Consider the following 26,925-nt stretch of genomic DNA (forward strand, 5'->3'; position numbering starts at 1 on the left):
GTGGATCCAATTAAAAGGCTGTTTCTGAGAGGTTTTTCTCTTTAGGTTTCCTGGTATAAGACTCTGATATTATTTTTAATATTACTTAATTCGTAGGTCTTTTGTCATAAGCTAGACTTCAACAGTTTTTTAAAGAGAACTAGACTATATATCTCATAATTTTTAATGGTGGACTTGACAGTGTTAAGCTAACAGTTGATCACTATGCTCTTAAGTTTTTTACCCAATCTAATTAATAAGATGGCTTGGGTTGGAAGAGACCTTAAAAATCATCTAGATCACCTAAATGAGTCTGTATTTCATCAGGATTCTACCGAGTCCTGCCTGCTTCTGCCATTCCACCTTAAATTGCTTCTTAGAAGCAATAACATTTTGTTGATAAAAAATAATGTTCCTTCAGTTTTTCTTATTACAGAATTCTACAGAATGGAAAAAATTCTGAGTCAGGACAATTGGAACTGAAAAACTTTATTTGCCAAGAAGGTTAGATGGTGGTTAATAATGGTACTGTGAAGTTAAGCTGGACCTAAATAATCTTCAAAGAATTTTTTCTGTTTCATGCATTTTGTCATCCCAAAAAATGAAAGTGAGAAACTGTTCTTCTTCTTGACTAAAACTATTTTTGAAAAGAAAACTTTTCCTTTACTCCATAGCTCCTAAAACAGTGCCTACTAACACATTTGATAAAGCCTGGCATGGTCCTAGTAAGGTATTTTTGACAGTAGTATTCCCAGAAGATATAAGTCTTCCTGTGCCCTAGCAAGCTTATGGACTTAGGTAGCAGCCATGGAACAAATTTCTTTTCAGCTGTCAGTGAGGGCTCTCTTAGACACTACAAAACAGCAGGTGGGAGCAGGTAAATAGGCATTTGTGAGAATGAAAGCATAAAAGTTGTTGCGCTTGTTTTTCTGTTTTCTAAGATGATATTCTGTATTTTACATGTACATTTTGGATGTTCTAGAAGACTTTCTTTGCCTGGAATATGTAGCATAAGATGCAACATTTGTTTGCCTATAGAAAGTGCATATTATGACTAGAAAAGACAGAGACCATGTATTTAAAAACTGTGCTGTAATACATATACATCAGGGTGCAGAGCTCATGTAGTGTGTGCAATCTCAAACCTTCCTACTTCCTGGTCTTGAGCTCTTTCCAGCACGGCTGTAATGGCAAGGGTTGCATCCCTGCCAGTTTTCAAATATGCTCAGACATCTTTCATGTATCCCTTTTGATGTAACCTCATATAAGGCGATGCCTATGACCCTTCTTTTTAAAACAAAGTAACTTTTAAATTAATATTGAAGCAGAGCCACTTTTTTTTAAGCAAATCAGCATCTTGACTTGGGGAATGAAATGTCAGATGACTAAGCCCTACTTCTGAAACTTTACAGCACAAGTCTTGACCACATTTAAGCTGAAACAGTGATAAAGTGATTGCATGTTGTCTTGATGTCTTCCTCAGGATAGGAAATAGAACATAATAGGTTTTTGTGAAGAAAGGTGCTGAATATCCTACTTTTCATGTTAATATAATTTGGGGATAGGATGTGCAGACAGCTGATCCCAAAGGAAAAAATCTTTATGAAGATAGTTTGCTTTGTTGTATGTGTTTAATATGCAGATGAAGAAATTAATTTTGTTCACATACCAGCTAAAATACAAAACTCTAGAGTGACTTTAAAAAGAATATTGTTGTTAGATTTACCCAACCTTATAAGATGAACTTATCAGGAAAGCATAGGTACCAGTGCTATAGAAGTTTGATTAAGAAAAACCAAAGCAAACCCCAAAAACCCATAAAAACAAAAGAAAGCTCATATCTTTTACTTTTCTTGTTATAGTTGTTTTTATGATTGCCTTACTTTGAAGTTTTACAAAAATTTGCATGATGACATGAGTCCTCATTTCCAAAGCCTCCCAAAGGAAGCCCTGTGACATGGTAGAGTTAACAAGAAGTTAGTCAGTCACAAGAGATTTGGGGTGAAATATAAAGTACTTCCAAGTCTTCTTTATAGTCCACGCAGTTGTATGTTTGGACCTGCAGGTATATATGCCCCTAAAAGGCCCAGTACAGCTGTTATGACACTGGATGTGGAAATACCTGACAGTTAGGGGTCTCATTTGTGACACAAAACCTCTACTTGGACATCTGACTGATAGAGATTTACTGATAGCATGAAGCATCAAATCATCCAATTTCTTTTATTTGAAGACACCTATAAGGTGACTATCTAAATCAGTCAATAAGAAATCCTGATTACAAGCAGTATTGAAGCACTGCATTAATTTTTCAGACCTTGAACATATACCTTTATGGGATATTTATAGCCTTAAGTTTTCTCTTGGTGTTTGATCCTGGGAGCTGTTTTTTTACAAAAAGCAAAACATGATATTCTTTTCTTGAAAGGAATTTCTTTCCGTTGGTGTGATGCGCTCAGCAGAAGAAGCATTGGTCTGACTGCCAGAGACTTGAATCTACATCAGATCCCACATCTCCTTTTACAGTGAGAGGCCTCAGTGTTATACTATATCTAGATTGCTGTTCTGTTCCTGCTTTGGAGGAAAAAAGTGTTAGCCTGTAGGGAATAAGCAGGATTCCTGATGGGGTATTCTGCTAGGAATGGGAAATCTGTGCTCTACTCCTTGTTCCAGGGACTGCTTGTGTTTTTCCCATTAACGTTTTCATATGAAGTACATGAAATCTCATTCACAAAAGCAGCTTCACAGTGAGCTGTATGAATATGTGGTTGTTCAGTGTTCAAGAATGTGATATTTCTGGGTGTATTTAGAAAAAGAACAAATGTCTAAGTCTTAATGGTCCAATGAATGTTGTGAAGAAATACCTGAACTGCAGCCTAAAAAAGTGAAACCATATTGTCTGTGGCTATTCTGGCTGTACTAATCATCACATATTAAGAAAGCTAATGTGATGAGATTGCTTCTAATATTTGAGATGCCTTGGGATTATGGCTGTTGCCAATTTAAGTGTAGGCCGTGTCAAAATGTAGATACTTGATGTTGTTTCAGTCTTGGGGCATTTGACATATCTGCATTTGACCAGAAGGCAGTACAGTAAGAGAAATCTTCACATTTCTGAAGTGACAGCTGGAGATCAGATAAAATGTTCCACATTTCTACAAAAATACCTGTAATGAAGTGCAACTTAATCTCATTCCTAGGTAAGGTTTGGACACCCATGAAATTAAGCAAACACCTAAAGGTTAGTACTGCTGGATTTCCAAACACAAATCTGTCCTATTCTGGAACCAACCAGCAAGTGTGCGAGTACGCTTTACTGAAATGGAAGGGAAAGGATAGGCTGGGTTTACTGGCAGATGGCTGAGCTGTCCCCTGGGGAGGTAAAAAGTATGAATTTGAACTTTGTCAGACAGAAGAGGAAACTGATACCTTGCCACAATTTATTAATACACTTGAGCGTCTGCTCAAAAGCTCCTTTTGCAAGTGCCTGAGTTGCAAAGTGGGTGCTCTCCATGGTGCAACTTGCAGTCCTACTCCCTGAATGTCAGTGGAGTCCTCCTGGACTTACTGTGGTCTTACTGTGGAAAGACTTAAGGGTCTTTCCAAGAGAGCCCTGGTGAAGATCTCACTCAGCCTGCAATCAGAATACAGCTACCTGTGTCTGGGTTGCAGTAGGAAGAGGAGATCGTTGATGGGCTGAGGTTGTCTCACTAGGTTACACTGTGGTGTTTATAATGCCAAGGTTACAGGTTTGATCAGTGTATGGGCCATTCCATGATCCTTGTGGGTCTTTTCCAACTTGGAATACTCTGATGCTGTGACTTGCAGTACATGAGCACCTAAAATGCTTGAATACTTACGAAGTCCTGCTGTGCTTTACCCATACATATTTTTGCCTGTGCATATGCATACCTAAGTGGTGTACAGACAGATCAGATTTTTTTAACAGTTTATGCCAAGCATACAGTTCCATATCTTTGTGAGCAGGGGTGCAGGTTTTCATCTTTCTTCAATGATTTAGTGTAACTGAATCATAATGAAGTTCTGTTCATTGAATGGAATGTTATTTTTGACATGTGTGTTTTGCTCCAAAGTACTCAACTTTGAGCTCTTTGAGCGGGACAGTTAAACCTTTGCTACCTGTATGAAAAGAGCTTTACATGGCTAGCACTCCTGTGTTCCTGCTGTTTGGAGAGTAGTTTGAAATAAAAAGTATATTGTAGTTGTAGTTTTCCAGTGAGAATGGGAGGGAATAATGAAACTTCTTTGTTGATTTATGGTAAAATTAATCTTAAATATTTAATTGTAAGAAACGTAAATCTTCTACTATGCTTTTGTATTGAAGTGACATACACAGTTTTCTCAAGGGGAAGACATATAACTTTACCTATTTTCAGGATGATCCCTTTATTTTGTTTTTTGTTTGTTAAATCAAAGGTGGAAATTATGGTGAAATAAGCTTCAAATGTCTTTCTTATGGTTTTAGCTCTCTAGTACTGTATGAAGAGCTCATTTGGGCAATAGCTATAAATACACAGTGGCAGACAAACTGTACAAATGAACTTGGAGATATATATATGACAGTGTTTTGCACAGGTTAAAGGAGAAAAAGGAACATTTTCTTGTGATATCAAAATACAGCTTGATTGAAGATATGCACAGGCATACAAGCACACATGATTATTGCTTGAGCTTATGAAAATGGAGCTCTTAATATCTGTTCTAACCTCCATTAGGAATATTATAGATCTGCAGTCTGCATCTATATTGGTTATTTAACAGTGATAGTGCATATTGTAATTGATCTAGATAAAGATGTTAGTAGTAAAGTAGGGAGATGTACTTAAACCTTATGTGCCCATGTAGGCATATTGGCCAATGATGGTTTAATCTTTGAGAGAAAATGTGCAGCTACACATTGTAGCTTGGCATAACTTTTAAGTGCAAAATTCCTATGCATTTATTTAAATTTATTTAAAGTGACAGAGCTTCTATCAAATAATACAGATAATTAAGTGCTGAAACTGAAAACCATGTCCAAGTGAAGAATTCTGCTGATTTTGTGCATGTGATTGTTTACAGATTTTGTTCTCCGTTTGCTCCCAAAGAATACACTTAAACACTCAATCAATGAATAACCTACAGCAGTTTCTTGTAGATTCAATAATGGGGAATGGTGCATTGTACCAGGATAGTCAGATATACCCATAGGAAGTGTCAGTGGTCAAAATGCTTCCATTGCCAGAAGGTAGTTTGAAAATGGTCTAGAAATTCAATACGGCATTGACCCTACATTGTATACATGATCTGCAGTCTGTTTCTCAATCTTACTTGAAGTCTAAAACCAGCCATTTTAATCCTAGGATTTATATTATATTTGTACAAATCTGTATTCTGTTTTAAAACTATTTTTCTTTGTTTATAGAAGTTTGAGGTATTCATGTTTGTTTTTTCCTCTATTTCTATATACAGCCTTCTTGGTCTTTTTAGCACAAACATATTTAATGACAGTGAAGTTTCTGAAACTGCTGTCTTAGAAAATTTATGTGTACTCCTCCTCATTGTCAGGTATCTCTACCTGATACCAAATGATTTTTAAATGCATAACAACACCAAATTATAGAAAATGTGTTTCTAGACTTCCTAAAAAGCTTTAGCTCCTAATGATAGGAGAAACTGTCTTGATATGAGAAATCTTTCTGCCTTTTAATACAGATGTTTATTTAAATATTTCAAATTAAAACAAAAAATGTGCATTAAATTTTAAGAATATTAATTAAAGATTATATGTCTTACTCAGGATTATAAATTAATTTTATTATATAAACTAAACTTAGTTAAATCTATGCTTTTTCCCCCTGTTTTTATTTTAATTTTTTTTATAGTGGCAGTGTTAATTTTCTTAACATTTCCACCTGGGACCCTGCCTACTCCCTATGCCCAAATGGATCCTATGCTGCAACTTGGATGCAACAAAAACTTTCTGATAATTGACATATCACCTTCCTCCACTCTACTGCCTATTCTAGGTAAGTCAGACAGACACCTTTATTGTGCAGCATGTTTCTTGTTTTCTAAGTTGCCAGTGAAAATCTTGCTAAACGTGTGCTGCCTTGCCCTGTGCTTCAGACTGATGCATATTAAAGTGAGCATTGCTAATAAATACTTGGAAAAAGTCATTGCACTCAGTGTCTTGAGTTATGCATATGACCATAAAGTGAGATTGTACCACTTGTGATTTTAAATGTACAGTGTCACAGGCTGGCTTTCAAAAATGAGCACACTGCTCTAGCATTTGCCTCTTAAATAAAAGTCTACTTGTCCTATTAAAATATCATCCATCAACTTTTTGGTTTAATTCAGATTTTTAAGATGACCTTCCTCCCTTGAGGTTGTGTGTATGATGAAATATTTTAACTGTATCTTATTTAAGAGATGCAAATAAAACCTTTCAGTTTTTTCTGAAGCCTAGAAGTGTTTTGTTTTGCCAGCTGTCTATGAAAGTTCAGTGCATAAAATGTTAGGAGCCTGACTTTTTTCTGTCTTGTAGATCTTTGAAAAATTGGTTTATGGCATGTCATACATCATGTATCTAAGACATATGGGAATAGTTAGAGATTAAGGTAAATAGACAAATTGAACTGCTTTAAATCATTTTTCCCTGTTTCACTTTTATGAAAGAGTTTATGAACAAAAGTTGACATTAAGCAATCACAATAGGCTATTCTATATGTTTTAGACAGTGGTAAAGACTTTACTGTCAGAAAGTGTTGCATCACTGATGCTTATATCAATTTGATTGGTGTCCAAGTTTTAAAAATGTTACTTTGTCAAGTCATAACCTTTTCTGAGTCTTTCATTTGTCATTGTTTTGATGATTATATCTTAAGGAAAAAAAAGAAAAATGTTCTGTGCATCAGGAATCATATCACAGTTTATAAGGCTTATAAATTTTTTAAATAAAATTAGCATTTTTTTTGTCTTATGTAATATGATTGCTTAGATGCTTTAGGTGTAAAGGTTTCATTTTAAAGACAAAATTTAGCAATTTTGCTCAAAAAAGTTTGTTATAAAAGCATTTCAATGAAATGTTGGTATGCCTTGTCAAGTCATTAATGAGAATACTTATTCACATACAGCCACCATACTCTGGCTGCTATTGTTAATAATAGTGCAGTGAACTGGGGGCTTCCAGACCAAAGAAAAAAATGTCAGGTGACCAAGCAAGATAATTCGAAGTATGAATTTGATATGAGCAGATGAGTACTTTTTTTCTTGATCTTCAAGAGTTTAACAAAATGGGCTTATTCTGTAGACATCATTACTAAGAGGGAATGGACCTGGTTTGCCCGTCTCTGTTTTTTGAATCTCTGCAGGAAACAAAAAGGAGTGTGCACTAAGAATACCATTCGTGGTTTAATATGTTGTTTCCTTCACTTCGTGATTTCAGAGCAATTTCTGTTGTCATTCTGAAGGGGTGGGAGCTGGGCTGAGTGTTCAAGATGTTGCTAAGATGAATTGACCATACCTAAATATTTCTGTATACTTATAGAAAGTTTTAGGGGAGAAAAAATCAAGTTACAATATTTTATTTCATTCAGATCCTTGGGGGAAACTTTGTCAAGTGATCTAAAATTAAAACCCCCTTTCTTCCAACTGTCTACTAAGTATAAATGAGTGTTATGCGTTTACAAGTATTGTATTTACTCCTTTACAGTATTTACTTGTTATTTGATTGTAGGGAGATTCTTGCTACACATAACTTTTAGGCCTTATATTTTTATTGGTTTAGTATTAGTCTTCTAACTAATAGCAAATTTGGTTTATTTTTGCTGGATGCACTAAGAGGCAATACATCAGTGGCTTCTCTGATCATAAACCAGTGTTTTCTATCAATCTGTTTATAAACCAAAAAGTTCTGGAACATCTATTTATCTGCAAAAGGTAATTTTATTCTCAATTCAGATCAGGGACAAAAACATAGAAAGAAAATAAGACTCAATGCTGGGAATTTTATTTTCTGTAGCAAACAATAATGTTGCTTTGTTGCTATTTTTAGTGGGTCACTGATTGTTTTGATGTATTTAGGACTGTTTTTGTGCACTATGTAAAAACCAGGCACTGATTATTTTCAGTTCTGTAAGTGCAGTTTTTAGTCTCTTTGGTGGGAATGTGCTTGTTTTCTGAAATAAATTTCTATCTTCCCTTGTCTATCAAATTAGCTATATAAATAAGGTAACGGAACAAACTCCTACACTATTAAAAGAATTTTTAGGTGAGTTATAGTTCTTAAATTATTGGAGAAATGACTCTGCTTTTCTTGATGAAATTTATTTAATAAATTTGATTATTGAACTAAATTGAATTGTTCAGTGTAAAAAAGATATATCGTCACTATTTGCAGCTAAGGCTACATCTCTTTCTCTCTTTTTTTTTTTAGTATTGTGAGTAGAAAGAGTGCCGATAAACTTATCCTGACACCCAAATGTTGCTCAGTTTGAGCAAGGGAGCTTTGGCACTTCAATCGCGAGAGGGAGCTGTTGGAGCTCAAACTGCCAGAACTGCTCACCTACGAGTTGCCGTTTTAATCGATACCGCTCCGTTCTAAATATTTAATGAAATACATTAACAATTATTAGTTTCCACCATCACACTCTGTGACTACCACTGACATGCATTTTCTGAGAGAAGTATGAAAACAATAATTAAAGTGAATAAACCTACACATTGGCAGTAATATATTTGGTCTGTGTGTGGGAAAAACACCCAATCTTTTCTCCTTATGTTGGTGACAAGCTTAAATCTGCTTCAAAGCAAATAGTCTTGTCAAGCAGTGAAACATGACTTTCGTTATAGAAACCTTTTTTATACATTTATGTTGTTTTGTATCAAAAGTCTGAGGGTCCAACTTTTCTAGTGTCTCTCCTATGAAATTGAGTGCACACATGAATGTCATATGGTGAAGAATGTCAGTTTACATGAAAATTGAAGAATTATCGGTGTTTCCCCTGCAGTTATGCACAAAGGCATCATTGTCAGTTGCCTTTCTTAGGCCTTCCCCGCAGGCATGATCAGACTCAAGCAGACAGCTATTTTCCTTTAATTTTCCACAGCAAGGCAGTAATGCTTATGATTATTGTGAAGTCAGGAAAAGTTTAGTTTCATCAAGTGACATGTAGTGTTGCAATTAGTTACTTAAGCACTTCTTATAAAATTTTCTGCCATAGTATCTGGCTTGTCAGATGCAGCTAAATATTAGCATCTCGTATTAAACAGGAGGGTGAAAACTCCTAGCAGAAAGCCCAGCTGACAGCTCTCAACATGAGCTGAATGATCACTCACAATTGTAATCGATTCTGTAAGTACTGAACACAAACCCCCAGGCAATTGAGGAAAATAGGATGATGAAGGACTGCAAACTAATACGTTACACATCTTCATTGATTAGTCATTGATTAACCATTATTTTTCTGAATGACAAACAGCTAGTGGTAAAGTAACTGAAGCTGATGATTTATTTACATGTTAGACAGAAGATGACTTCTTTATTCAGCTGATTGTGAGCTAATGTGAAATGAGAGCAAGCAACAGTTCAAGAATAAAGAAAGGTTTATTATAATTTTTTTTTGACAGCATTCCTAGATTCAAAAGCATTTTACTGGGAAGAAATTTAACTAGACTTTAAGCAGCACATAAAATTCAAATGCAGATTATCTACATGGTACATGTAGTATAACTACATTTAAAGAGATCATTTTATAGACTTGGTATTTACAAGAATATTGATCTGTGTTTATTGAACTTTTAATTTAATTCTCTGTTTTGTCCAGTGCCTTATTGCCAATTAAACACAGCTGCAGAAATGGCAGAATAATGGTTTGCAATATACCCACTATCTTTATTATTCTGAAAATATCTCTTAACCTTAGCTTTGAACACCCCATGTGATTCCAGGGTAGGAATCACATAATTAGGAAACAGTCTTTGCATTTGTGATCAGGGTTGTTTTTTTTTAATATATATCAAACATCTAATTATTACCAGCTCCTACCAATACAGTATGAATTTAATATGAAGTAGAACTGATTGCAGAGGAGTACGAGGGTGTTGGACTAAGGTTTCTGCCAGTCCGAAGACTTGTGTTGAGGGTTCAGATGATGTTTTCCCCTTCTGGTGTGGCATTTTGGTTGTGTGTGGGGGTGTTTTTTGAGTATGTGTATTTTGGGATTTTTTTTGGTGTTTTGGTTTTTCTTTTAAACATTTTTTCTTTCCTGAACGGGTAACAAATCTATCCAATCAGTTAAAGAAAAGAGGCTTAGGATACTGTCTGTTTGAGATTGCCTAAAACAGTCTACTCCACCTATGAATGTATTGTGGACAATGCCTGTTATTTATTAGTGACAAATCATTAGAAATATTCACTTTTGTCTATTACAGTATTATTTGTGATGAGGTTTGTGTAAGCATGTTGTCTTCATAGGAATTATGTTCCAAGTTAACAGTAATTGATGTGCACTTAATCTGGACTTCTAGTTATCTGCAATGTGTATTAGCCACTTATCAGAGAGAATTTCAGTTAAAGATCTATGCTTTTGGGAAATACGAATGTAGAATAACTACTTAATGAAAATTCATCACCATTGCAAGATTTAAAGGTAAGCTATTGTGTCACAAACTAAGTAAAGAAAGACAGCTGTATACCATAATATACTACTGCAGTTGAAGTGCAGATGGGCTTGATAACACCTTTAGTAACTGCCCATTATTAGACAAAAATTTGTTCAATTCTGTTGTGTTCTGGTTCTGTAAATTAATACAACTTCTTAAACATCAAATTCCTTCCCCTATTTTATAGTGAGAACTTATAGTAGATTCTTATGTTCTGTATGTGACTTTGAGAGGCTTACTTACAAGTAAATAGCAACTGATGTCCAGCTGGTATCTTCTAAGTACGTTTAGTATGAACCTCTGCTAAACTCTTAGCTTTATGTTGAAATGCTTGTCAGCTGGAGCTAAGCATGATCTTATTTCAGGGTCTGAGCATTTTTCACATTAAAAAAATAAACCTCTGTGCTCTTTGTGTTCAGGTTTGTAACTTGCTTACAAAAGATCTCTGGTACAGTGATGAATTTATGTTATTATTACTTTTGACTTTCTGCCAAGAAAGTTGAACCAGTTTGCTTCTTGGCACATCAAGTTTTCCCCTAGTTTCAGGACTGGGTTGTACTGGGCAGCAGAAGCATTTCACCAGGCACCAAGTTGCTGCTAGCTAGGCAGTTCCATGTTATGAGCTCTGAAATGATGGTGCATACCTGTTTGACATGTCTTAATTATAAATCTCCACCTCCTTGTGGCTAATCAGCCCTGTGCATTTCCAAGGAACCTGCAGCACTCCTGCCCTCCCAAGCACAGCCTTGTGCTGCATGATGAGCATTTGTAACTGAACACTGCTGATTGCTTTAACAAGCCTGCAAAATAACAAATGAAAAATTCTTTTGCAGCCACAGGAAAACCACAGGAAAAAGCCTCTAGGACAAAGTATAAAAATACTTATTTCCGTTGCTCTTATGTGCATTTTCAATATGTATTTCTGGTTTCTTGTACGAAAGTGAGTAAGAAATCCAACGAATCCTAATGGAATTTTGTGTGTCATACTCTGTGTTGCCCATTTAAATTGCCAATTAAGGGCACTATTCACATGAGCAGGAGTTTGATGTGGCCTACTATGTAAAGCTTGTATATACTTTGTAATTGAAGAAAAGAAAAAAATGTTTTGGATTTTGCGTCTCATTTGGAGTCCAGATTTGTTATCACAACTACACACAGGGTACAATATGTCTCAGTGTCTTCAAGCATATTTAATATCTTTAAATTTTTAAATGAAAATGTAGCTGTCAATTTTAAACTAATTTGGATGGACAGCAATAAAATGCAAACCTCACTTCAAATTAGAATTTTCAGTGAGGATTTCTAATGGAAAGTAATTGCTGACAATAGGAAATGACAAATTACTAATTACTTAGTTCAATTAGACTTTTGTGCCTTTGGTCCTAAGTGGCAAGCATACAGCAAATCTTGCACTTTTATAACAATTAATGACACTAAAACTATTTAAACTGCCAACAGATGTGAGTAAGAAGACATGAATTGAAACTTACTTAATTTACATACTATCCCAATTTTATACCAAGTAAATGGTATTTAATTTTTATGTCACAATTAAATATCACTGGCATAGTGTGATTTCTACAGAACTTCTCAGAATAAAATAGTTTTACTGAAATGCTAGTGCTAATGCTTTTTTTCTCTTATCACAGCACTATTTATCTTAAAGTGACTCTAAAAAATATAGTAGAAGTGAATGGAATATATTTTTTTTGTTGAGTTTGTGCTTCCTAAGGAGTTTTTCTAAACTGGGCAGTAGAATTGCATCAGTCTGACCACTGTGATGCAAGATTTCAAATTCTGCTTCTAATTTACAGGTAATTGCAAAAATTCATCTAGTTCATACCATTCAGAAGCAGTCAGTCTATATATTTAATTCTCAGTCTTTAATAAAAAGCTTCCAGAATATATGTGTTAGATATTGTTTCTTGATTCATGCTATGCTGACTTAATCCATTTGTTAGCAAAGACTTGAGTCCTCATTCTTTCTCAGATTTTGCAGTTCAACTCTTCTGAATTGCTTTCAGCTATGTTTCTACTGAATATGAAGAGTTGCAAACCTATATTGACTGTGATGGTTTTTGCGTGGTCATTAAGGTATTTATACACAATTATGTTTTCTCTGTGAATTTTACCATAATTTCTACACTTCAAAATTTCTAACATTGGATACCTAAAGTTAATTATTCCAATTAGCCTTTTATGCCTTGGGAATGGGTAGCTGCTTTCTAAGGATTCCGTGTGATAGTTACGACTTCTTAAGGGGTTTAACAGTTTTGAGGACTCGGCACTTATGTTTGAATATATGAATGCCTACCTAATATTGCACAATAACATATTTTTTTGTCAACTAAAGAAGGAAATTATACCAAAATGTGGAGTGATTAATCCAAACAAAATTGTTTGACTTCACAGATTATTTTGCAAAAGACTATTTCTAAACTTCTTCCCTTAGCTTTCTTTTTGTTTTGCCTAAAGGCAACATTTAAAAGAATTCATTAATCTAATAGTGATTTATGATAATTTAATTTGCCAGAGAAATCTCTTTATCCCTTTTTTTTTTTTTTTTAGCAAGATATAAGGAAATAGAGGGTTTTGTATCACTGGATGTTCTGCAGAAAAGATGTATAGAGAGAAGATAATATGCTTAATAAGGGAATAGGAATGGCTTTATAAAATATAAATGAGGAGGCTACAAGACAAAATGTAGAACCCAAATCAGGAAAGATTTATAGAAGTGCCTACATTTAGTTGCAAGGAAAAGGTGTTTAGTAAAGTGCATTGTACAGGTGTGTAATTTTGTCTTACAAAAGAGTGTAAGTACTGATAATGTTTCAAGAACCTTAATGCAGCTCACTTCAAGACAGACCAAATATGAGACAGAATATAAAATTATGGCATTTCTTCCTTGCTTTGCTTTTTTCTATGTTCTTGCCAAAAGACTGCCAATTGATCGCCACTTTATTTAGTCTTCTTACACTTTATGGAGTACTGCAAACAGAAAAATATAATAAATATCTCCTAGATTTGGAACATTAGGAGTCAGAAAAGCTGAACTGAATAGATGTAGAGGGTTTGTGTTACACAAGAGGGTTATACCATACAACTATATACTTGAAGAGCTAGCTCTTCACTTGGATTATGTTAGTGCAGTTTTGTTAGCAGAGATGCTTCAATACAGATCACTTAAGTCTGGCAATTTCTGTTGAGTTGAACTGTGCTATAATCCTCTAAAAAGCAACCACCTAGCATAAGCAGTCAGTGAAATTTCTGGCAAAAGGATTTCTCTAAGTGTATTGCCCCAGGAGATTGTCATTTTGTGGTGTTTGGTTTGGGGTTTTTGATTGGGTTTTGTTTTGATTTTGGGGGAATTTGAGGGTTTTTTTGTTATAGTGTTTTTATTTTATTTGGTTTCTAATTTTCCAGTAATTAGGGCAATTATATTATTACTTCAGAATAAAGGTTCTGACTGAATTGAATTGACAGCAGTAGTTCTGGACTAACCTATGTTGTTTCACCACAGCTGTAGTTTTCTCTTCCCAAAAGCTCAGTGAACTTTAGAGCTTGAAATACAAGAGAGACCATACCTCATAATAGAGGAGAAAGGAAAAGCATAGGCTTTTCCCCATAGGGGGTAGGAAGCCTGGGCAGGGACAGAGGAAAGAATGAGTTTCACAAATCAGAAAGGGAAAAATTGTGGCATTCGTATTGTACTTAGAAAGAGATAATGTGGAAAAGAGGTGAGAGCAGGGACAGAAGTATACCTGGAGCAAGAAGGACAGGAAAAAAGAGAAAAACCCAGAAGTGGCCTAATTAGAAGAAAAAAGGAGAGAGACAGATGATAGGGGGTAGGGTAGGGGGGAGCAAAAGAAGGGTCAAAAGTACCAGGCAAAAAAAATAATGAAGCTAAGGAAAATTAGCAGGACAGATATAAGGCTAAGAATATGGTGTCTTCATTCATGCCACAATGAATCATGAGAGTAGAATGTTTAGGCTGATTTAATCATCTGCAGAGTGTATAATTTCCTTTATAGCTCCATCATAATTATTGAGGCACTGCAACAGATGAAATATGCAATTCTCAATTGTTTGGTCTACTGAGAAAAATGGGGAAGAAAAGGATGAAAGGCTGGAGTACAAACCTAGTCTTGTTTAATTGTAGTTTGAATGAAATGTATGGGTAAATGGGCACATACAACCAAAAAGATACCTGTGTCTCTAGTGATACATTCATGTGGAAGCTAGATTGTTAATGACAGTGTCGTGTCAACTAAAAGTACTGAGAGAATGATAATTTACTTCACTGGCAAGATATTGGTTTAGTAGTAGAATACACTGGGTTGAGCTGAGTTTCTAAAATGGATTAATACTATTATCATTGTACATGTTTTCTTTAGTAAAATATTAATTTCTTCATAATAAAAAAGTATTTTTGCAGGAATTGGGAAATACGAGCACCAAATGTCTTTTAGGATTTAGTAAGAAAATACAGAATATTCAAAATTACCATAATCTCTTAGCACCTCTGGCCCAGAATATTTCAAAATTGCATTTGTCATTATAGAAACTCTTAGTTGTCTGATATGATTATTCTGATGTACTTTTCTCCAAAGTGACAAACAATATGAATGGATTTGTACTGAGCCATTTTGCAGATAATTTTCTATTATCATAGCAGTGAAAATTAACAATACAGGATGATGCTGTAAATATTTTCTAGCATATGGAAGTAAGTATGCTGCTAATCTATTAGTTGGGTTATTATTCTTCATCATGTAAATTATACATTTCCATTTTATTTATAAGACTAATGACTCTTAACAAGAGCAACTCTACTGAAAATTTCTGATAAGGGTAGATCGCATCCTTTTTCTTTCCTTTTATTTTTTTTTTTTTTTTTTTAATTAAATGACAGAGGTTCTAATACTCCAGTGTTTCTGAACAGGTAAACAAATCGCCTTAACACCACAACCACCCCCTCTGATTTTTTTAAAGAGGAAATCTGAAGTCGAAAAAGAAAAATTGGTATAATTTAGAACTAAGACCCTGATTCAGCAAAAATCAGCTTGTCTCATGCACTGGGCAAGGCCGCTGAAGTCCTGAACAATAGCTTTTCATAGCTACATGTGCCATGGAAGACAGATAGCTGTTTTGCTAAATGGATCCAGGCATCTTAAATATGCTTAAATAAAATGGTTTTTAAAGTAAATTTCGTCTATGTAATAGCATTAAATAATGATTCATTATTAAGAATGTTTTCTTTTTTTTTTTTTTTTTTTTTTTTCCTGGAGTAACTGTTGTCTTATATTTGTGAGGTCTGACAATTGCATTTTTTAGTGAATTAAAAGTTGGTAAGACTTCATGCATATGTTTAAAAAATTGCCACGAAGGATGACACTTTTCAGAGAAAAGAGCAACTACAGAATAAAAATGTGAAATATAGCAAAATATGGTATATTTTACAGCTGTATTAAGGATAAACCACAGCCATAAGTAAAAGCCAAAACTGAATATAAGCCTTGGAGAAAAGCATCTGCTCCTTTGAAAGTATATCCATATAGAAGAATAGAGAGTAAAGAGAACAACAATCTCTTGGAACAAACGTGGCTGGGAGGAGATGTTTTTAGAATCAATAGGATTTTAGAGGGATTCTTTTTTCTTTTCAAGCTAAGGTAGAGGCTAATGGCTGGAAGCTGGTGTACCAATACAATCAGAAGAATTTCAGATTATGGATATGGATTTTGATATTCCTTTTTATAGGATCTGCTGTTGCTGTAGACAAAGTGTATAAAGCCAAATGCCTTCTTAAGGAAACAGATATAGAATATATTGGTGCATGTGAAAGATTGTGGCTATGTCTTCATATGTGCATCTTCACTGAACAGGCCGTAGTCAAGAGTTAAAATGGGGATACCTGATTTTTGGCCTATCACAAAGCATTGACCCTTGGAAATCAAGTACTTGTGTGCTATTTATATTGGCAGATATCTGGAGTGGTTGTGAGTAAAATTTTACCTTGATACTATGGTACTGGAGAAAGAAGCTAATGACTGATGTTAAAGCAGACTAAACAAATGTGTTTTGTAGTCAGTCATCCACAAAAGCAAGGTCAGGTTTCTTCTTGATAATTCCCATTTTGGCCAAATAAAGCAAAACTGATACTCATGTTCTTCTCTAAGATTTTTTTTCCCATTAATCATGGGGGGGCATACAGACATGAATTGAAAATTATTCCCCTCATGTTAGGTTCTCAAATAGCTGTTATTGCCAGACTAAAGATTTCAAAAATCAGTTATTTCCAAAATTATGAACTTGTCTAATCTCATGGTTTATGTGGTAGTGTGAGCTGAGCTTATATTGGCCCAGTATTTTTATTTTTATTTATTTTTTCATTTTTAAAAAAACCACAGTTAAGAAGCAGGAGTTTTAAGAGCTGGCCTGTTCTAAGAGCTTAATACTAGGAGCAATGCTAAAGTCTTTGCCTCTTGATGTGGCACATACTGTAATTTATCATGAGGAAGTAAGAGTGAGTAAAGCTTCTTAAGTCTGGGCTGTGCTTTTCTAAAGAGCATTGCCTACTGACATCCCAGAGAGGTGGAATCAGCTGTCAGGCTGTCTCAGAGCCTTCTGGCCCTACCAGAAAAATGGATTTGTGTGGCATTAAGTTGTTCTTGCCCCCATTAGGTTGCATCAGTACTGCAGCCAAAACCTGCTTTTACACTCCTCTTCTGTTTGATCCCCTGACTTACGTTCTCTCACTGTTGTAAATTGCTTCTTTGGGGGAAGAAGAGGGGCTGGCCAAGTCTGTATTTGTGGCTCTTAGTAACAGGTATGTTACACTTCCTTCAGTGATGATTCGTCTCTTTTCTTTTCTTAAAAAGTCTCATATAACATCTTTTTTTCTTTGTTTTGTTGCAGAGAAATGCCAATTAATAGATTTAAAAGTTACTGGTAATTCTAATAGCAGAGAGTGTCTGAGCTTTTGTTTTTTAACTCGAAAAATTCTAATCTAATATCATTGGCAGATAGTTGTGTTAGTTCGCCTTGACTGTATTTGCTACAATTTGATGTTGGGTTCTGCTCCTCATTATGTAGAGTAAGTCTAACACAAGTCTTCTGACATCCATTGTCCCTGGGAATTTACTATGAGAACAAGGCAGAGCTGAAGAGGAATTAAGCCCTCATCCTAAAATAGGTGAGTACATGATCTCTGGCCCCACATCCTGCTTCTTGCCAGGTCTGATGGGCCTTCAAAGAAAGAAGCAGTTTTTGGATCCTGAATTTCTTCCTTTTTCCTTCTATTTTTTCCTTCATCTTCCTTTCCAAATATCTCCACATTGTTTGTTTCCATAGACATACTTACAGTTTAGAGAGGATCCTTAATTTTGGTGGTGGTTGTTGTTGTTTTTTTTTTTTTTCTTTTTGTGATGGGTTGGCTCATGCAGTTTATCTGCATATTCCAACAAAAATGTTTCTCTTGTTCTATGAAAAGATTAGAAAGTCACAATATGACAGGGACTTATATTAGCTGCGAAGAGTAGGATCTGTTATGTTCCCACACTGAGAACTATTTTGTCAAATTATTTTTTCCTCTCAGAGGTGAGATAGCTTTAGGACCCACAGTCTGTCACTGCAATCTACCTTTTGTACCAGGGGAGTGTGAATGCTGGTACACACCAAGCCTTGGGGAAAGCAGCTCTTGTGGTACAAGCAGTCTTTTCAGTTTTTCTGTATTTTCGCTTAGTCATGAAAGGTAACTTAACACTGACTTTAGTATGATCCACAGGGTTTTGGCTGTAGTTTATTGATTTTTATGTTTTATTTTTTATTTACTTCTCTGAATTCCATATGGCTTTCGATTTAGCTGTACAGGAAAAGGACAAAGAAAAATCCCACTATCTGGTATGTCAAAAACTATACTTTGACTCAGTAGGGAATGATGTGGTAAAGGGCGAGACTTTTTTTCTATGGGCCTACAGAACACTGTAGCTGTTTTAATAATTCACAGAACCACTGGTTATTATAAACCATTGTCTTATATTAGGATGTGGAGTGTATACAACTGAAATGAAAGGACAGATCTTGCCTTCATAACTGACTGCTCCCCATTTACCTACTACATTTAGAGACTTCCTTTGTTTATTGTTCAATTTGCTCATCCTAGCTTATATTAATGTTAGCACTCGAACAAAAAAGTGGATTTTTTTTCTCCCCTTTTTCCTGAGAAGGCTAATTTCTTTTCAGGACTTGTTGTCCTTCTTCTGTTACTGAAACAGCTTTCAGTTTCCAGGCTACCTAGCTGAAAAACTGTTTGTGGCTATAAAAGAGCCAACCTGGGGCTCAGTACATGGATCTGAGGAGGATTACTAAGGATTCTAGGGCATTTTGCCTCTGTCCAAAATTACTTTAAGGCATTGGTGTCAGATAGCTTGGCTGTGTCTGATGGATCAAGGGGACGGAGTGAGAGTGAGAAAGAGAGGTGAAAGGGATAAGGAAAGGATTGAGGACAAAAGGAAGATCAGAAAGCAGTCTGGGTAGTGAAGGGAGAGACAGGAACAATATCTTACTTGTGAACTTCTATTTCTAACTCTTTGAATACCAAAGGCGATCGAGAGCATTTCTTCAGACATATTGACACAAGCTGGAGACAGGTGACTGGCTTTAAAATTCATTGCTGATTGTGAAGCATCTATGTAATTTTAAGATTTCTATATTTGACAGTCTTTAAAATTAGAAAGGTGTATATTCCTATTATGCGTCATAAATAAAAATGAATCAAGATTTTTTTACTGTGGGACTATTTCCTTTTGATTTCATTCATTTTGACAATTCTCGGTAGTAGCTGTTCAAGAAACATTCAAACCCACAATAAGCAGTGTTGGAGGTCAGGACTGCAGCATGTTTGCAGAGATGCATGTTAAGAAAAGCATCCTAACTGTGGTGTTCATGGCTCTGGGTGCTGAACAGGCTGCCTGCAGTGAGCCCCAGAGCCTGCTACTGGGAACTGGTGTTGAAGTCATCTGGGGAGGTCCTATCAGTGCATCTGCATTCTAATGCCTGAGTCTCACTTGCTGTCCTGCCCAGTGTCTAGTACTGTGACCTTTGAGACAAGGTGCATAATTGTCTGTCTTTTCTGCAGAAGTACAACTTAGAGTAATTTTACAAAAGCCCAAACAGGAGTGCCAGAGTAGTGAAGTTTTCCTCAGCCCCTCTTCTTTTGAATAAAACCAAGACATGTTCTAATATGTGTGTGAGCACTGGTTTATAAGTATGAACAGTTTCCTTTTCTCACTGCCCATCTATGGATATACAGCCAGAAGAGAAGGTAAATTTTATCCAGGTAAAGGAATGTCTTTCTAGGAATCTATAGGTGCTACTTATAATCTTTGGTTCACCTGGGAGAGAATGATGGTGACAGTTGTGAGGTTGGCAATTGAAAAGTCACAGTTACATCTAATTATTTTTAGTGCTTAGACACCAGGCTCACTTAGAAATGCCTACAAGGTCTAAACAGACTGAGTCAATACGAACCAGTCTTTTAGACAGGAGCATTTGCAGCACACTGGGGAGAGGAATGTGAACTTCGGTACTGTGGGCCAATTTTTTTCCTCATGTATTTTGGATTTGGTCTGTGATTTACTGATTTACTGTTCTCTGTGTATTTTGTATTTTAAATTCATACATGCAGATTTTTTTCCCCCTCTGCCTATAATTGTAGGTCTTTCTTAATCTTCTTCTATAAGAAAAAACATGGCAAAGAAATTAATATTGTGGGAGTTTTACTTCATCCTGCAACTTTTAGTGTTTTGCTTGAAATATATGAAGTTATTGTGCAATCCAGAATTTTTGTTTGCAGAAGGTGATGATAAAAAAACCTCTGAACTTTTGAGGAACAGTTTATATTTTTAGCCCAGGAAATAAGACTGGGGGAAGAGCAAACCATACAAACCAGTAGACTGAAATTTTGTTATTTGCATTTATAAGAATGTAAAAAGTGATAAATACATCCTGGTGGAAAAAATAATGAAGATACCATTAAGCTTACTTTCAGAAGTAAAGGGTTAGTGAAGGCCTGATGATCCAAATTTGGGTCACATTTGGCTCGTAGCTACAGAAAATGCATATGAATCTGTATCTGAATTAGATGTCGGGGGAGGGGAAAAATCCCACATTAGTATCTGAAACCTTGTCAAACTCTCTCCTGAGATAGAAGTATGTCTAAGCACAAGCTACATATGTACATATATTTATGCTTTCTTGTCTTTGATTGATTTACCAGCAAAGAATTGACAACAAATTAATAAACAAAGCTGTGCATAGATTTTTTTAAGCTTTTTTTGTTGTTGTTGTTGTTGTTTAATCCCCTCTATTTTGTCAAACTGCAGTTTCATTGCTAGATAATATAGTAAAAAGATTCATTGTAAGGGTTATCTAACATTGGTGGTGTTGATGAATAGTTGCAATTAATACATTCCCTTAATTAGTCTGATACCCAGAAGATGCACCTGGCAGGTCATTTTAATACTACAATTGATTTATTGCTGCTAGAAATGATTTTACCAGCTATCTTCAGAGAGCACGATTAGAGAGGATTTCATTTTTTTTAAATGCATTTTCACTGAGGAATAAACATAAAAGGTCTGTGTAATTCAGGACAAAGCAGCTATAATGTACTAATGGTTTATGGATTTTATTAATATTCAACTAACATTACAGTCAATTTTGGAGAACAGCAAACTGTTTTCTATATGAAGTATCCATTTTTAGTATCAATGGTTTATTTAAGAAAACAAAACAATGATATTTTAAATTAATTACTATTATCAGATATGGGAAATCTTAAAAATGGTATAACAGTAAGAATCTATCAATAGATGCTGCGTGTGATGTATGTGTCAGATGCAATGAGATTTAGGGAAAACTGCATATAAACTATGCACATGTATTATATTTTTTGAATCATGATGATGCCCCTTTAAACAAAGAAATATTTTTCTGAGGTTACTATAACAATGTAACTGAATTAATGTCAGCTTAGCCTGTCATAAAAGTACCAACTTCTACTTTCATATTTCTAAATCTGCTGTTAAAATTTTTGTTGAAACTAGCTTCTGCCTTTTTTCCCCTTCACCTTACTATATTTTTCTCCATTTTTAGTGCTGCAGCAGACAGCATGGCTGCCTTTTGTTAGCCTTTCTGTGCACTAATATCACTGACACTGTAGAAAAGTCCAGCAGGCTCCCTTTCTACATCATAGGGAAAAAAAGTCGTTTCTTCAGTAACAACCTGTAAATTCCAAAGTTTTTTATAAACTACTTTTTTCATATGTATTCTAAGTGAAAAATGTTTTCCCTGATGGGGGGTCATGACAGGGGCAGTGGGGACAGACAAAACTGTTCAGGTTCGCACTGTCTATTGCTTGTATGTTCAAAGTTTTAAGTAAAATAATGGGGAATTTCTTCATGCAGCAAATGCAAGGTTGCCCTTTTTGTTTTAGGCTACACTAGATTCACCTAAGCTTTATTTGCCTTTCAAGCATCCTTTGCTCTCCCTGGGGCTTGAGGGGCCATACCTGATGTGTCAAGTGTATCTCCAGAATCTTTAACGTGATTTTAGGGTGTGGGGACACTAACTGTTCTCTCAGCCTTGGCATCACGAATTGAGTGATCTGCATTTGGAAGTGAGGGTCTATTTTTTTTTTTTTTCAAAATCTTTAGTAGAATAACTCCTGACCTCACAATAAATGTGTGAGAAAATAATTATAGTTCAGTAATTATGGGTGGTATTTAGGCTGATGTGTTATTTTACATCACTTCAGAGTGCATACAAGGTGCCATATAGAAAAAATAAGAAAGCATTCCCCTTCACCTTTGAATCTTCTGATCCATTTTCAACATGACCTAAAAAATGGCATGGAGCTATAAAATAAAGTAGGAAATTGTTACTAAACAACTCTGTTATTTATAGCAGAGTTAAGACTTGGTTCAAGCCTGCCTGAACTCAAGCTCCAAGTCTGGGATCTCTGCTTTGAAAAGATGTAGCCCAAAATGATGGAAATTCTCTGTTATTGTGACTAAAATGTTCTGGGCACATACATACATTGCTTTTCACTAGAGTTACTGGTGATTCTATGAGGAATGCTTGACAATGAATCTCTCAGCAGCTTTGCAGATAACCTGTCCTGAGGGCCAGGGTGAAATGGGGAGACTTCTTGGTAGTAATGTGGGTTTGAACAACTCCTAGGGGAAGGAAGAGGGCAGTTTGGAGGTGATGATAAAATTGTGATAGCAAGAGATTTCCTACAAGGCATGCTGTAAGTAATGTCAAGACCTTCAAGCACTGTTTTGGGGGACCTGGTGAAAACATTCATAGTTGTATTGGTGTCACAGCCAAATCAAAAGGATCATCACTCTCTGTGGTTATTTTGAGACTTGGGAAGAGGGAAATGCTCAGCATTCATTAGGGAGTCCAGAGTAGATGAAGGTGCAGCAATCAGTGATAATGAGTGACTTCAAGGAGTTTTGGCTAAACAGAAATCACTTCCTTTCAGTTTAGATGACAGGGAAGCTGATGGAGATTAGAAACACTCTGAATACTAAGGTCAGGATATGGATGCCGTACATGGCAGGCATAGGTTAAAATTGGAAAAGAATTAAAAAATGAGTTAAGTTGTAAGGTAATGTAGCATGGAGCTAATACTTCTGGATTTTGGGTTTAGTTTAAGGCTTTCTTTTTTTCCCCAGCAAAAGAATTCTACTAGGGCATTTTTAAATTTTTTTTTTTTTTTTTGCCTTTTTTTTTTTTTTTTTTTTTTTTTTTTTGCTTTTTTTTTCTCCCTGCAAGCTTAGATTCTTGTTAGATTTGATACCTAAGGTGTAACACAAAGCCTTTGGGTGCCGTATATTCTGGAAGCTATGTGTTTAGGAACTGTCTCACCAAATGTTTCTGTTGTGAAAACACTGTGTAATCTTTTAATCTTTGTGGAGGACACAGAGGTTTTTCTACAATTAAGACTTAAACCGGTTGATTGGAAATAGTGTATAATGGTATATTAATATAATTTAGCTTAGTTTTTCAAGGCCTAAATCTTAATGCAACATGTATGGAAAAGTGAGAAAAAACCAAAACATTTTATTGAATTAATAAAATACTATTAAGAAATACTGCAAAATATTTAATATAGAACAGAAAGGACACAAGCGCTTCCAGTTGCAAAGTTAAAATCAACATATATGCGGTGTGTTTTGTTTAGATATTTTGTTTTGTTTAGTTTCTCAGGGATTTTAGTGAAGATTTAAAATTATCATAGGTCTTGATGCAGTTTGTTTGCTCCCCACAAAAGCAGAGATGATTTTTATTGACCAATCTTTGATCCAAGAGATTAAAGAAAGTACTGTAAGAGCAGTGAAAAGGATAACACTGTGGGGGTCAATAGGCTTACTGCTACTTGGAAATGAAAGTGAAGCATTCCATTGGGAGAGGAGGTAATTTAACATTCTTACTGGGAACTTGGGAGTTTTCCCTTTCCTATTTTTTTAAATTTTATTTTTTAAGGGAAGAAAAATTATTCATCTTACTTACAAGTTTCTCCATGACTTAATACCATGGTCATAATATGAGGTCATTTAGAGGGCACTAGATTCACCCGACATAATTCTGCACAATGCTTTTTAGCCCGAATGGCCTGGCTGTCACATACTCACTTCTTGATTGAAATGTTTCTGGTAGACTTTTGGAATGCAGTCTGAGGGCTTAGTGACTCAATATTTTTAAGATGAATACATTTTCTATCTCACAGAAAGTTTCTATGAACTACTGCAAAGTTAATGTGTCTTTCTATTGTTTCTTGAAGTGCTGTGAGCTTTACACAAATCTGGTAAAATTGCACGAATCAAAAGAAAATGAAAGTCCTAGCTTCATATAGTTTTTTTTTTTTTTTTATGGCATCATCATGATGGCCCTTTTTTATGAGGGTATCAAAATTCCTTCTGAAAAGAAAGTTTTTATTTTTGAAATAGCCATTAATATCCCTTTCTTTTCCTGATGTGTGGAGGGTTTTTTTTGTTGTTGTTGTTATTGTGGTTTTTTGTTTGTTTGTTTTTTTGTTTTTTGTTTTTTGTTTTTTTCCTCCTCTTTCTTGCCCAAGCAGTATGATTTTTGTCTTCTTTTCTCCTGCAGAGAAGAAGTGCAGGAAGAGCAACAGCTGGTATGTCTTTGATTGGGGATATGCTGAAGTGCTTTTGTTTACAGAATATTGAGAGACACATGAGACCTGGCAGAGTACTCGTGTCACGCTTCTTCTCATCTTTGAAAAATTGCCAAAGAAATCTGATTGAGATTGGCCAGTTGTATTTATTTTGCTGTTTGCCAGGGACAGGTTTGCAGGTTTAGGGCATTTTAACATTTTGCTTAGTTTCCTGCTGGCAAATAATAGATTATTAACTGATTTTAAGAGGAAAGAGGGCCCAGAAAGTTCTCAGAAAGTTTATTGTGTCCTATGAATCTGTACAAGATATTGCTCAAAGCACATCCTACCATTTCACCCAGGAGATGCTTTGTTTTGTCAGAAGGAATATTCATAGTTAATTTAGTTGGTCACATCTTGTGAAACTTGGCTTTTGTGCTTGTGCAATGTGAAGTAAACATTCCTTTACTCCAGAAAACACCTGCCTCTTCTTCTAACAATCTTCCAAAACCATTAATGAAAATGTAATACTACCATGAGCAATGGCAGAATGCCATGGACCTAACAGATATTGTGACATTTATTTATTTATTTTTAAGAATTTCCTGCAGAGTAGTGACAATTGGGTATTTTGGTAATCATATAAGAAATAGACTTAAACCAAATATTGAAATTCATGAAATACTGAGATAAAATGCCTATTTTGTTTACAATAAGGTGAGGTGAGATTTTTACAGTTCATTTACTATTTGCAAGTGGTTCTTTGCAACATTAGCTACATTCTTGAAATTCTGTGCTAAAATGTATGTTTTTATGTACCTGGTTCATGTTAGGTTTTCTACAGAATCATCACCAGCCCTGTTATTCACTATTTGGTCATGACTGGGTGTGGGTGTTCATGGGTTTTGTTTGCTTTTCTGTGCATCTCTGACCTTGACTATTAAGGAACTTGTAGTACTTCGTGTCGTTAATAAGCACCGATGTGTCAAAGAGTGTTTTCAATTAGAGCGTGGTGTGAAAATCAAGCTTTCTGAAAGTTTACAATCCATATTTATTCCCTTCCCTTACTAATTTTTTAGCTTCTGTGCTCTAAACTTAGAGCACCTTTTTCCTCATTCTTTTTCTGTAGGGTAAATTGCTTGTTTTCCATCTCTTAGCTGTGGCAGTGTAAAACTAAAAGTATAGACTTGACTGAATTCTAAAGTTTCAAAAACAAGAAGAGAAATTGAATCCCAAATGTACTATAAAATAAAGCCTTTTTGATATGGGAGGACCTACCTTTTTGAATGCTGATGTCTTGGGGTGATATTCAGTGAATCTGGCACTGTTGCACAGTAGTATATTCAGGAGCTGGAATGACCCCAAGTGTAGCAACCAAGATTAAGGCTTTTACTGGTAATGTTAGAAGTAAAATGACTTCTTGTACTCAATGGTGTCTTTTGGTATAATAGATAGGATGTGGTATTACATTTTGTGTTCCCTGAAATCACAATATTTTTGTATTTTCTCCAGCAGTGAAGGGTTTTTAAAAAAAGTTTTGATTATGGTTGGTTGGTTGTTTTTTTTTTTTTTCCTGGGTGTTTCTGGTTATTTTTGTGAGGTTTTTTGTTTGTTTGGGGTTTTTGTTTTGTTTCTTTTTCTTTTATTCTGTAGACAAATTGTGTATCAAAGCTTGTAAAACATCTATGTAAGATTTCTGCTGTGTTCACAATTAATGGGCATGTTTTTAAGATCATTTCTTACGTGGAGTGGGTTTTGTCAGTATTAGGCATGTTCCTGAAATTCTAGTGTGATCCACAGCTATTTAAAAGAGAAAAATTGAGAATAAGTAGCACAGATTTTTCTGGCTAACTTCATTATGAATCTCTGATTTGTGCAAAAATAAAGAAGCTTTTTTAAACTTCATTTTGAATTTAAGACATACAGATTTTCCATGCTGCAAAGTGTAGGGCTTTGGCTGTGAAAAACTGAAGGATACATTGAGTGTTATCAAAAAATGTCCATTTTTGTTTTCCAATTTAAAACTACATGACTTAATTTAAGCAATACAGAAGAGAGATAAGAATGTTAAACTGACTTAATTGAATATTGTCAGG

The sequence above is a fragment of the Zosterops lateralis genome (genome assembly GCF_965231275.1).
Source record: "Zosterops lateralis genome assembly, chromosome: 7".
NCBI classification, from domain to species: domain Eukaryota; kingdom Metazoa; phylum Chordata; class Aves; order Passeriformes; family Zosteropidae; genus Zosterops; species Zosterops lateralis.